The 12,955-nt window shown below is 46.3% G+C and overlaps 1 long non-coding RNA gene across 3 annotated transcripts; it reads left to right on the top strand.

The window, feature by feature from the left end:
- The first annotated feature begins 724 nt into the window (after nucleotides 1-724).
- On the top strand, nucleotides 725-12,395 carry LOC137757356 (uncharacterized). Of its 3 annotated transcripts, XR_011072334.1 has the most exons (5): nucleotides 725-1,047; nucleotides 1,402-1,515; nucleotides 1,813-2,023; nucleotides 6,786-7,057; nucleotides 11,773-12,395. It is a non-coding gene; the product is annotated as an uncharacterized lncRNA (long non-coding RNA). The 3 variants fall into 3 exon arrangements; XR_011072333.1 differs by having other exon boundaries at nucleotides 725-1,515; nucleotides 1,813-2,195; XR_011072332.1 differs by having other exon boundaries at nucleotides 725-1,515.
- The last annotated feature ends 560 nt before the right edge of the window (nucleotides 12,396-12,955 follow it).

The following is a 12,955-nucleotide window of genomic DNA, read 5'->3' on the forward strand; positions in this document are numbered from 1 at the left end:
CAGAGAATTGCGAGGGTTTCATCCTAACTGTGCCCTCCCTCCCTTTGGGAACCGGCCAGCAATGGTCCGCGGGCATCTACATCCGCTGTTCCCCGATCCCGCCACCAAGGGGCGCGCGAGATGAAACGGTTCTGTCGTGGAACGTACCACTGAGGGGCAGAGGGAAGACCTTCGAGTCAGGAAGGAACCATTGGGGAGGGGGCGTCCGTTCTGGAATAATCCACTGAGCGCTGTGACAACACTGAGGGTCCCCTTACACCGCGTCGGGCATCAACCACGGGTCCCACCGGAGGCACTCAGGGCGCCGCTGGGTCCATCCCCATTGTAACCGCTCCATCTTCCCGGCACATTCGAGGCCGATTGGACACCGGGTCTCAGCCTGCAGCCTTCTTTTCTATCTACTCCAGGTTCACCCCTTCGTTTCTGCATGGTCACATCCAGGTGGGGACAGCAACGGAGCCAGAGATTGGCTCCGGGATGCGTGTGGGGGGCGGGGTCGAAATCGAGAAAGCGTTCTGGGCGGTGATTGGTCGCCGCGAGATTGCCGGAATAAACTCTTCCGGGGCGTCAAGCGGCGCCGGAAATCCCGCTATTCCTGCCCCGCCCGCCTCACCTGCCCAGTTCCCATTGGCTGTCTGTCTGGGACAGGCACAGTGGTCGCCGAGTTGGCGCTCAGGGTGAAAGGTGTGCGTGTGCGTGTGCGTGTGCGTGTGTGCGCGCGGGCATTTTCAGAGTCTACATTTTTCTCCTAGTTTGACTACTCCAAGACTGGCTATCCGTAAGGGGCTGATTAGCTGCCCGGGTCGGTGGCGAGGTTCGGCGCAGTCGCTGGCTGTGCAGGGTGACGATGGTGGTGTCTTTCCGCGAGCTCTTACAGTCTTGTTTAGCCTTCACTCAGTCTGGGGCGTGTGGTACCGCAGGGTCAGTCGCGCAGATTCATATAATTAAGCCCAAGGAGAGGTCACTAAACTTTTTTGGTGTCTCTCCCTGGGAAGTAACATGTGCCGTGCAGTTTGGAGATGTGTACCGCTACGTCTGACATGCCAGGTGCTGTTTGAGTACATTTGACGTCTCTGAGCATTTTGGGGAGATTTTGGTGAATGGGATATTTTATCTGAGTGGATTTTGTGAGCCATGGTACAAAGTCTGTAGGGCTTTGTGTCCTTGTAGACCTGGGTGTGCATTTTCTGAGCTTTTGGGCATTAGAGTCACTGGGTGTTAGACCCTAATGTAGAAGTCTGAACCCCAGGGTGTGAGGCCTCTGAACTGTTGTGATTCTGGGTCCCAAGGTGTGATGTCTCTGAGCTGCTTTAGGAAGGGGTTTGTCTAAAGGTGTAAAGTATCTGAGCTGTTTGGGGTCTGTGTGTCAGTAGTAAAATCTCTTACCATTTTGGCTGTGAGGTCTCTGTCCAGGAACTGAGGGAGTTGGAAACCCGGCAGATATGATTCCGAAGCCTGGAACCCGACGTGCTGATGGTGCGTTGTTGAGGGTGTCGCTTGTCTCCTGGAGTCTCAGTACGTATCATAATTAATAAAATGGGGCCAGTGCCCACCTTGGAGGGTACCTGTGCATGTTAGCAGTGTGTGTAAAGGGCCTGGCTCCCAGCTATGGTTCAGAAAATGTTTTCTGAGCACCTGCCATGTACCTGAGTACTATTCGAGGAGTTTGTGACAGGACAAAACTGACAAAGTCTCTCATTTCATAGAGTTGGTCAATAAATAAATCAAGGGTGGCAGGTGCTATGTATGAAGAAAGATGGGGCTGGATCAGGGGAAAGGGTATGTGGAGATGATGTTATTATTTTATTCAAGGTAATCAGGGGAAGTCTCCCTGAAGGATGACGAATGAGCAGAGACCTGGAGGAAGTGAGGGAGCACGCCATGGGATTACCTGAAGGAAGAGCATTCCAGGCAGAAGGAACAGCAGGTGCCACGGTCCTGGCGGGGCCGTCTACTTGGCGTGCTCCTGGATATCAAGGAGTCCTGTGATGCACTGGGTTTGGCACGTCGCACTCATTGAAAGGTGTCCGGTGCTGCTCTCTGTGTTTGTCCCACAATCTGTGGTCATCCCCATTTCACAGATGAAGGACCCGAGGCTCCAAGATGTGCCCTGCACCTTCTCTCCTGCTTACACCTGAAATTACTGAAGAGGGGTGAAACCTTCTAGTCCATCATGAGAGACAGAGGGCTTGAGTGTAAGAGCTGCGGGGAGGACACCATCCACACTGAATGTCAGCCAACCAGCGGAGATCAGTTATAATATGGGAATCATGCCCCTCATAACATTGCTACTCTTGATGGAGGGCAGGACTTAAGAATGAGAAAGGAACTGGGGCAAAGGAGAGAGGCAGGAAGGGGAAGCTGGAGGACAGGGAGAAAAAACCCCACTGGCTTCATCATATTGCTTGGATTTGGCCCAGTTCACCTTGATTAACTGATTGTACTAAGATATATTCACTTTTCCCCTGTCCCTACCCTTTCTTTCCCTTCCCTGCTCTTCTCTTTTGTGCCTGAGCAGTTCAGTCCTAAAGCCATTAGGTGTTGCTGGGCAAGGCAAGTATATGCGCGTAGGGGCATCCCAATTTGGGAGGTCAGAGCCCAAGGCGGTAAGGAGGATGTCCCTGGGGGTTCTGTGGGGAGGAGGCTAACTGGCTCAGGGATTCAGGCTTGAGTGAGGTGTGGAAGTCAAGGGCAGGGGATGGTTCAGCATAGCACGTGGGGAGGACCTCTTTGTGGAGGAGGGATGGCTTATATGCATTGGGATTTGTCAACTCAGTAAATATATAAGGATGGTGGGAGCCACGTCTGTCACTTTTGGAAGAGGGAATTTCCAATATGGAAAGGAGGTAAACTGGAACAACTTCTGAGGAGTTCTACTGGAACTAAAGGTCTCCGTGAGAACTCCTGGTTTTCAATAGATATGTGTGCATATGTGGATAGACTGATATAGAAATATGGAAATATATATATGTGTGTGTGTGTGTGTGTGATTGTGTTCACACATACATTCCAAACTTCCTGAAAACAGCAACATCCCAATGACAATAAGTACACCTACCGCTAGATCCTAGCTTCTGAATACCATTCTCCACTAAATGATGGGTTCCCAGGCTGAGGAGAGATAGGATTAATGAGCCAGGCTCAACTTGTCATGTCAGTAATAAGGGAAAGTTAAAGAATGGTGGGGAGATGTCAGGGGGACACAGAATATAGCTGGAGGGCTCTGCCACTGGAAAAACTGGGGACTCTTTTATCTTTTCCAGCTTCTTTGAGGTATTATTGACATATAGCATGTAAGTGTAAGGTGCACAGTGTGATGATTTGATACACGTAGATAGGGCAAAACGATTACCACAATAAGGTTAGTTAGCACTCTATCCCCTCACAGAATTACCTTTTTAAAAATTGTGGTGATAACATTTCAGATCTACCCTCTTAGCTTTCAATATATGATACAGTTTTGTTCATTATACTCAGCGTGCTGTACATTAGATCCCCATAACTTATTCATCTTATAGCTGGAAGTTTGTACCGTTTGACCAACATTTCCCCCAGCCCCTGGCAACCACCATTCTAAACTCTGTTTCTGTGAGTTTGACTTTTTTAGATTCTACATATAAGTAGAACATACAATATGTCTTTCTCTCTTTCACTTACTTCACTTAGCATAAAGCCTTCCAGGTTCATTCATGTTGTTGCGAAAGGCAGGATTTTCTTCGTTTTTGTGGCTGAATAATACTCCGTTGTATATGTCACCACATTTTCTATGTCCATTCATCCCCTCCATGGCCACTTAGTTGCTTACATATCTTGGTTGAAGCTGCATTGTAAATTGTAACGTTGGTGTTAGTCCTCCAACTTTGTTTTTCAAAATTATTTGGCTATTCTAGTTCCTTTGCCTTACCCCAGAAATTTTACCATCAGTTAGTCTATATGTACAAAAAAATCCTTGCCTGGATTTGTGATTGGAATTGTATGAAATTGATGGATCTATTTGGGGACTACTGACATCCTAATTATATTGAATTTCTCAACACATGAACGCAGTATGTGTCTCCATTTTGTTAGGTCTTCTTATATTTCTTTCCTCAGCATTTTGTAGTTTTGAGCATACAGATCCTGCTTATGTTTCGCTAGGTTTTGGGGGAAGCTATTATAAATGGTATGCACAAGTCTTTTTTTTTTTTTTTAATTTCCTAATTGTTCATTGCTAGTACAGGCAAATATGCCTGATTTTTTTTTGTGTTGAGCTTGTATCCTGTGACATTGTTAAACTCCCTTCTTAGTTATAGGAGTTTTTGTTAATAGATTTCATGGGATTTTCTAGGTAGATAATCATGTCATCGGTGGGTGGGAGCAGTTTGATTTCCTCCTTCCCAATCTCTAAACCATTTATTCCTTTTTCTTCTCTTACTGGAGTGGCTAGGACTTCCAGTACAATGTTGACTTATAGCAGGAGTAAGACTGGCTATCCTCCTGGCCTGGTTCCTGATCTTAGGGAGAAAGCGTTTAGTCTTTCTCCATCAAGTAGGATGGAGGGGCAGGTATTTTTGTAGATGCTCCGTATCAGGTTAAGAAAGCTCCCTTCTCCTCCTGGTTAGCTGAATGTTTTTCATCATGAACGACTGTTGAATTTTGTCAGATACTTTTTCTGCGTCAACAGGTAACGATCATGTGGTTCTTTATCTTTGGTATGCTACTATGGTGGCTTGATTGATTGATTTTTTTAATGCTGCACCAGCTTTGCAGTTCGGGGATAAACGTCACTTGGTCATGGTGTATTATTCTTTTTATATATTGAATTTGATTTGCTACTACTGTCTTTGTTTGACTTTGGTATCAGGGTAATGCTAATCTGAAAAAATAATTCAACAAGTGTTCCCTCTCTTCTGTTTCCTTGAAGAGATTGCGTAGAATTGCTGTTATTGCTTCTTAAATGTTTGGTAGGATTTTCCAGGGATACCATCTGGACCTGGAGATGCCTTTTCTGTAAGTTTTTCAACTACAGACTCGATTTTAAAAATAGGTGATCTGTTTCTTTTTGGCTGAGCTTTGATAGTGTGTTCCATTTCGCCTAAATTGCCAAAAGTAGTTATGTAGAATTATTCATAGACTCCTTTTAATTTCTGTGGGATCTGTAACCTGTTTCATTCCTGATGTTGGTAAGTTGTGTCTTCAGTTATCTTGCTTTTTTTTTTTTTTTTTTTGTCTGTCTGGGTAGAAGTTTATTCATTTGTATTGACCTTTTGAAAGAACCAGCTTTGGGTTTCGTTGATTAACTCTATTCTTTTTCTGATAACTGTTCCAATCTCTATTTCCCTTATTTGCTTGCTTTGAATTTATTTGGATTTTCTTTTTCTAGTTTCTTAAGGTGGAAGCTTTCATTATTGATTTGGGTTCTTTTTTCTTTCTAATACAAGCATTTGATGCTGTACATTTACGGCTAAGCACTGCTGTACCTGCATCCTGCAGATTTTGGTAGGTTGTTTTTTCATTTTCATTTTGTTTAAATTAATTTGTAACTTCCCTTGATCCTTGCTCTTTGGTCCATGGTGGATTACTTAGAAGTATGTGATTTAATTTCCTTGTGTTTGGAGATTTTCCTCCTAACTTTGGCTTACTTATTGCGGGTTTCTCTCTTTTGGTCAGATAACATTCTTTGTATGATTGCAATTATCTTGCAATTGGTCATATTTGTTTTATGACCCAGGATATAGTCTACCTTGGTGAAACTTCCATATGCACTTGAAACGAATGTGGTATATTCGGCTGTTGTTATGTGGAGGGTTCTATACCTGTGAGAACATTCGGTTCACCCATGCATTCTAATTTGCTTTCTCTCCGTTCTGTGTATTACTGAGATTGTTGAAGTCTCCAGCTGTTCTTGTAGATTTGTTTGTTTCAGTTCTTCCAGTTCTGACTTGGTCATGTATTTTGAAGCTTTGCTGTTGAGTACTGTGCAGAATAGAGTTAACATAGCAGGCCTGGGACTATAATCCTTAGAAGGGCTGGCTTGTGGGCCCTCACGTCGCGTCTGAGAACTTGGATTTCAAGAGGTTTCCCACCGTTGCCTCCTTCAGAAGTGTAGGTTACTCCTCCATCTGTCCAAAGAGTATGTTTTATGCTGAACACCTGCTTTCCTCCTGGGAACCTGAAATCTTGATATGTGCTAGGCCCCGGGTTTCTCAGGAGCTTCCCTGGTGGACAGCATTTCACACGCGTTGTCATGATCCGTTGCCGGAGGGACAAATTGCGTGATTCTACTAGGAAAGGACTCTTGGAAGCTTGCGCTGGTTTCCTCCGGATGTTGCCCAGTGCACCTCTCCCCCTGGATGATTTGGCTTTGTATCCTTTTGCTGCAGTAAATCTTAGCCATGAGGATGACTATGTGCTAGGTCCTTGGAGTCCTCCTAGGAACTCATCAAAAGCAAGGGTGGTCTTGGGGCATCTGAAACAGTGGTGGCAGCTGTGGATTCACTAGCGAGACTGTGACTCGCTGAAATACGGTGAAAGCCTTGTTTGAGTAAAGGGAGGATGAAGCAGTAGGGATGACGATCCTTTTGTGCTTGGTGACTGTGGATGTACCCGTGCTATGAAACAGTAGCTGAGCCACTGACTGTTGTGATAGGTGTTACTTACAGAATTTGAAAACAAAAGATCCAGATCCAGGAGAGTTAGCGCACTGCATCCTCGGCTGCTTCTGCTGTGCTGCCCGATGTTGGGGGTGGGGTGGGGCGGGGAGAGTGCAGGCAGTTCCTGACTTTGGTGTTTGTTATTTCCTCCAGGCCTGGGGCAAAAGGATGCGAACCTTACAAAAGGTGGACTCTGGGTCGGCCAAAAACTGTTGAAAGTTTGACTTGCTCTCTCCTACAAGCGGAAGAAAGCAAATACAATCAGGTTCTGGGCTGGAGAAAGCTTCAGATAAACTAGAGGCCAGAAGGGGAAAAAGCTCTGCAGGCTTTTCTTCAACTTGGCGGCTGCTGCTGCTGCTGCAGCCCCAGCCCCTCCCGGCACTCGCGCCCGAGCTCCCCGGCCGCGGCCGCTGTGCGGTACCCTGGTGAGTGTCAGTTTACTGCTAGGGGTTTGAGTAAAGCGTCCCTGAGAGAGGGAAAAGGGGGAATTTTAAAAATGGCTTTGTACGTTGTGGCTGTTGCATCCGGATGTTTGAGACAACTGAGACGAGACGTTAGGCATATGACTCTTCAGTGCAAGAGAATGAGCTTTTCCAGCCTCCTCACGGGATCAGTGAGAGAGACAAAAGGACAGGAGGTTGTGTCAACCCATTTTGAAAATTTTTTAACATTCAGGATTTTGTCCTGGCCAGTTGCGAAACATAATGTCTTTACAGTTAGATTATAAAACATGTTTTGCTATGAAAGTACTTTTGCCTTTCTTGCCTACAGCCCTTCCATACAAAAGGCTTGGGGGACATTAGGAGATAATTAAAGAAATGTAAAGTTTTGATTTCAGGATTGTACACAGTGATTGTATAACAATGGAGAACACACCACCCCTGGCACCTGGCAGGGAAGCGTAGCGAGGGAGCGAGGGCATTAATGATCTTGTCTGTCCAAACTGTTCCTGGGAATTTTCTATGTTTCCTAAAGGAATACTCCCCGTGCAGCCTTCAGAGCTGCTGTGAGCACTTTTTTTTTTTTGAATTTTATTTTATTTATTTTTTTATACAGCAGGTTCTTATTAGTTATCTATTTTATACATATTAGTGTATATATGTCAATCCCAATCCAGTGAGCACTTTGAATGCAAACTGTCTGCTGAGGCTCCAGTCACACCTGAGGGAGCTCTGACTGTGGGACCGCGGGAGTGGCCCCAGCCGCTGGACGTTGCATGCAGAGCACCTCCAGGTGTCACTCACCCTTGGAAAGAGGATGCGCTGGGGTCCTGGACAGACAGAACTGTTTGGAACGGGCTGCCTCCAGGCAGTGCCTCTGAAACTAAGACCTCCCTCCGATGGATTATTCAAACTGGACAGGGAGTCCTAGGGGGGCAGGTTCCTGGGTGGGAGGCCACACTGGGGCCCCAGGGAGCTGTCCTGCCTGCCTGATGTATGTCCTGCTCCGGGCAACCTAGCAGTCGTGAACCCTTTGTTTCTAGGGATACATGTATGCCTCGGAGTTACCCTCCTTGTGTGTGAGCCCTGAATATCCCTACACGGCCTCAGCCTGGACGAGTAGTGACCAGAGTATGCTGTGCCTGAATTGGTGCCTCAGGTGCCTCAGCTACGAAAGGTTCATACAAAAAACTAAGCCGTAAGGTTCCTGGCTTTCTAAGTTAGACCTTCATGGTTAATGACATCTGTATTTAAATGGCTGAGTCCTGGAACCCTAAGGGATGTAACTGACGTCAGTACTGCAGTGTAGGCTGGTGTCACTGTGCTGCCTGGGTCCTAAGACCTGTGGCATTCCCCTCCCTCCCTCTGCAGACTGACATCCTTCTCGCTCGTCATTAAGACACTGGGTCCTGTCCTTCACCCGTTACGTCAGCTCCACAAGTGTGGACTGACTTTCTACCGTGTGTCAGGTCCTCTGCCCCGAGGACACCAGGATGAACGGGGTGTGTTTCCAGCCTTCTGAGAAGGAGTTAAAAGTCTGGTGAGGGAGACAGACATGGAAACAAAACCTCAGTGCCTCAAAGACAATGGGCTTATCTGGCTTTGTTCAGCAACTCATGGCAGATCACACTATGAACATTTCCCACGTAATTTTTCCCGTCCATTGACAGCATATCCTGAAGATCCGTCTAGTCAGCACAGTTGGGTTCCCCTCATTCCTCTAGGCGTGTGCAACCTCAGCTATCAAGCGATACTGGTGTGTTGCGTCAAGCTCAAAGCCAGTAACAGAATGGCCTTCAGTATGTGTTCTCTAAAACACTCAAGGATTCTTTGTAAGTTTCCAGAGAAAGCAACATTCAAGCTTCCCTTAATTCACAGGGAAATTACAATTATGGAAAATCCACTTTATTTAACTCTCTGCTAGAAAGTGTTTGCCTCCCTGTAACCCTCAGCCCACAGATGCCGGTAGCTCCTCCCAATCATTTCAACACCCAAACCTACCCTCTGAAACTTCGTGTCAGCTTCCACTTACTTACCAGATGCATCACTGTGGTAGTAAACCACATAACATACTGGTTATCAACCACAAGAATAGGATTTTATGAAGGTATCCCCAGACCTCTTATTCACATCCAAAGGATAGGAATGTTATGGTCCATGTCAGGGTCTGGTCTGGGGAAATAGCATGGCAGCATGGAGTAGGACACAGGACTCCCCAGGAAGGATTCCAGGCACCTTCCTCGTCTGTCTTGCTTTCTGTGACAAGATAACGGTTCAGGGACAGATGGGGTGTGAGGTAAGGCTTCGTTTCCAAGGTCAATCACTGCCGTAGGCATCAACGTTTAGGATGGTTCTGTGGTCGTCATGGCTCTTGGCTCCCAGGTCTGGGGTCCTTCTCAGAGAGGACGAGCCCTCTCCAGGCTAGGTCACCAGAGTCACGGGCCAGGCGAGGACTTTAAGCTACTAGGGAAGGCTGTCTGCTTTGGCACGGCAGATGAGGTCAGAGGAGGACAGCTGAGAGGAGAAGAGGGGAGAAGATCTCCTCAGGTCAGGGGCAGGTGTCTGATGGGTGAAGGGAAGACATTTTTCCTAAATTCTGGTTGCTCTGGGCTTGTGTGGCATGGAGGGGGTGAGGGTGCAAGAGAGAAGCAGAGGCTGACTGGAGGTGGGGAGAATAGGTCATATAACCTCATATTGTCTGTGTCCCATGGCCCCCGAGAAAAGCCCAGGCCATGTGGGATCTCAAAGGTCATCTCCTCTCACCACCTCCACCCACTGGCCATGAAGAGAATGGATCTGAGATAAACTGAAGCCTCAGAGAGACAGGCCAGTGGGGTGGTGATGTCTTCTCAGAAGATCCACTGCCCTGCCCTTGGTTTGACTCTCATGCTGTGTCCTTTGCCTTCTGTCTCCTGTGCTCTCAGGTTGGTCTTCCCAACTGTGTGTTTGTCCTGGGAAGAGTCAGTACATTGGAGACAGTCTCGCTACCAAAGGAGTTTAATAAAGTTCCTGAGAGTTTCCCAGGCAGAGTGAAAAATCAAAGATTCTAGGGCACCGTTGTAGCCACACTAAATGAGATTCACTGAGTGCGGATCATGGAATCTGCACTTTTTGTTTGTTTGTTTTTTCATAATTCCTCAGTTCTGATTGACATGGACAACTTGTCTGGGCACTACCAGAGCAGAGGAACGGTCTTATCTTCCCTACTGCCAGGTTTCTCTCTCCATCGGGAGCGTGTGGAGGTGACAGAGGTTTGCTGCCTTCTCTGATGCACAAACCCAAGACCTTCAGGCTAGGAGGCTGACATGCTGTCTGCTGTTCTAAGGAGGCTCTCACATCATTGTTTCCACAAAACATCCTGATTCCAATCCTGTCAAGCCTCCATCTAAAAGATTTCTGAAGAAACCAGATTTCTATTTAGTGTGCAGCTCCATGCTGTAAGGTCAATTTGTGTTATGTGTTAGCTGCTTTTCTACATATTTTGCAGTAGCCATATTGGATCTTGCCCTTGACTGAGTAAATACAGAACACACTGGGTTTTCCACAATGCCTCCACAGACCTGTGGCTCCAGCCCTTATGCTGGGTGACCCTGAGCAGGCTACTTAGCGTCTCTGTGCCTCAATTCTTCCGTTAGTAACGTGGAAACACTAGTTAGGAGTAAATGTAACTACTTCTTGGGGCAGTTTAGAGCACTGGCCGTGTTAAGACATGGGAAGTTGTCAGGACAGTGCTCGGCATGTGACAAGTTCCTGGTGAATTCTAGCTGTTGCCATTACTGTTGTTAATATTGTTACCGTTCCCACATTTCCCTGGAGAGTGTTCCAGAGAGACAATGTCAAGACCACCTTTGACTCACCACATGGACTTTGCACTATCACTTCAGCCCCTCAGGGACTCAAGAACTGAATGTATGGGGCATGGGTGTGGGTATATTTTTTTTTAGCATAATGAGTATTTAACTCTCCTTATGGGGATATTGTGAAGCCTAAATGCAATGCTGGGGTTTCATCAGGCGCTCGTATGGAAAAGTTTAGTGCCTATTCTCTAGGAAATTAGAAGTCTAATGACCTCTTCGTATGATTTGTATAATGACGGGAAAGTAAGTGATCGCTGGACGATTGTAGAACATGAGTATATACATTTTCAAAAGCATTCCAGAGGGAAATTTAAAGGCCCAAGAACCTCATCATATAGCCCTCCTGGGGGGCCATTATTTTTTTCAAGTCTAATTCTCCTGTATCAAATTCTGAATATCTGAATCTGATGAAGATACAAAAGTATTAATACTCAAACTTTCATCAGTAGGACTTTATTTCTTGTGTAGTTTTCACATTGCCGGTTTTATGGTGTTTCTTATTTCTTCCACTAATATTCACGTTTTTTTAACCAAAGGGTGATGGTATGAATATTTTCTGAGTTACATCCTGAGGAGTTGGTAAACAGTGTTTTTGGATGGAGAGTCTGAGGGAGGGGGCAAGGGGGAGAGAGAGTGCAGCGGCAGTGGGGGAGGAGAAAGCATGGGGGCAGGGAGAGAGGGATATGGCTACAAGCAGAAACCGAAGTGAAGAGACACAAGAATAAAAGCTCACCCTTCTGGACCGTGTTTAGCTCTCTATGTGTATAAGTATAATAAGGTCTCTGAGTACTCACAGCAACATTATGAGGTAAGCATTTTTAACGTTATCGTCCCTTTTTGCAGATGAGGAAGCTTGAGACACATAGAGGTTAACGGGTGAAGGATCTTGCCCAAAGTCACCTGGCCGGCAAGAGCTGAGTCAGATTGCTACCCAGGCCTGAAAGAAACAGAGAGGTGTGGTATCTGACCCCCGAATCTGGAATACACTGCAGTGCCCAGCGTCCTCTGGATCAAAAGGCAAGTGAGCATGTCCATCGGCATGAATCAGATTACCAGGGATCTGTGTATGGATTGAACATGATGTCTCCAAAGTGCATGAAAGACCACGGGGTGTCGTGTCAATATGCACACGTCACAGAGAACAGTTCCTGGTCCATATCAAGCTCTATACATGTGTTTGCTCCTACCGACGTCAGTATCAGCATCCTCATCCTCATCATTACGGGAGGTAGCATAACCATACTATAATGATAAACAGAACAACAGATAGAAAAGTATGAAGACATTACCTCCCCCCATGTCCTAATTTTTAAAACTGCAGAGAAAAAGAACTGGAAGGCAGTAGACCACGTATTAAGTGTTTTTCTCTTGAGTGTGAAATTCTAGATAATGCCCAAATAACCTTTTAATGTGCTGTATCTTCATTGTTACATAGCCAGTTTTTCTATTATAATTTTAAAATAGTTTTTCTGAAGACCTGTTCTCTTAGGTATCTTGACGTTTCAGGATTAAAAAAAATTGTTTTGGTATCCTTGCAAAGTGAAAACCCAGTCAGCACACTTAAGTGAGGAGTATGATCTTTGGTACAGTGGTGGGGGTGGGGGGGTTGGGGGGAGCAGAGAGGTCCTGATGGAAGGTTAGCTAAGTCTGCAAGCGTTGTGAAAAAGGCCATGGACGATATAAGCCCAAACCAAACAACAGCTCACAGGTCCCTAGGAAGAGGCTGGTGTTCTATCCACATAAGTGTCTGTACTAGGACTTCTTAGACCTTTGCTCATTTGGCTTCTGTGGCGCAGTGGGGCAGCGTGTGGCGCTTATAACGCAGTCCTGCTTTGACCCAGGCTGTGGATGAGAGTCGCAGCCTCCCCTGCAGCACCGCCCCTTTTGTGGGCCAACTGGAGCACTTTTCTTGATGCCTGGGAGCCTCCAGATTCAGAAGGGAAGGGAGACAGAAAATACATAGCTCAGTAGGTAGATCCGACCCTCCCAGATAGAGCTGTGCACAGCAAGTGAGATGCAGGTGCAG

Source organism: Eschrichtius robustus, chromosome X (assembly GCF_028021215.1).
Source record: "Eschrichtius robustus isolate mEscRob2 chromosome X, mEscRob2.pri, whole genome shotgun sequence".
Classification (NCBI taxonomy): Eukaryota; Metazoa; Chordata; class Mammalia; order Artiodactyla; family Eschrichtiidae; genus Eschrichtius; species Eschrichtius robustus.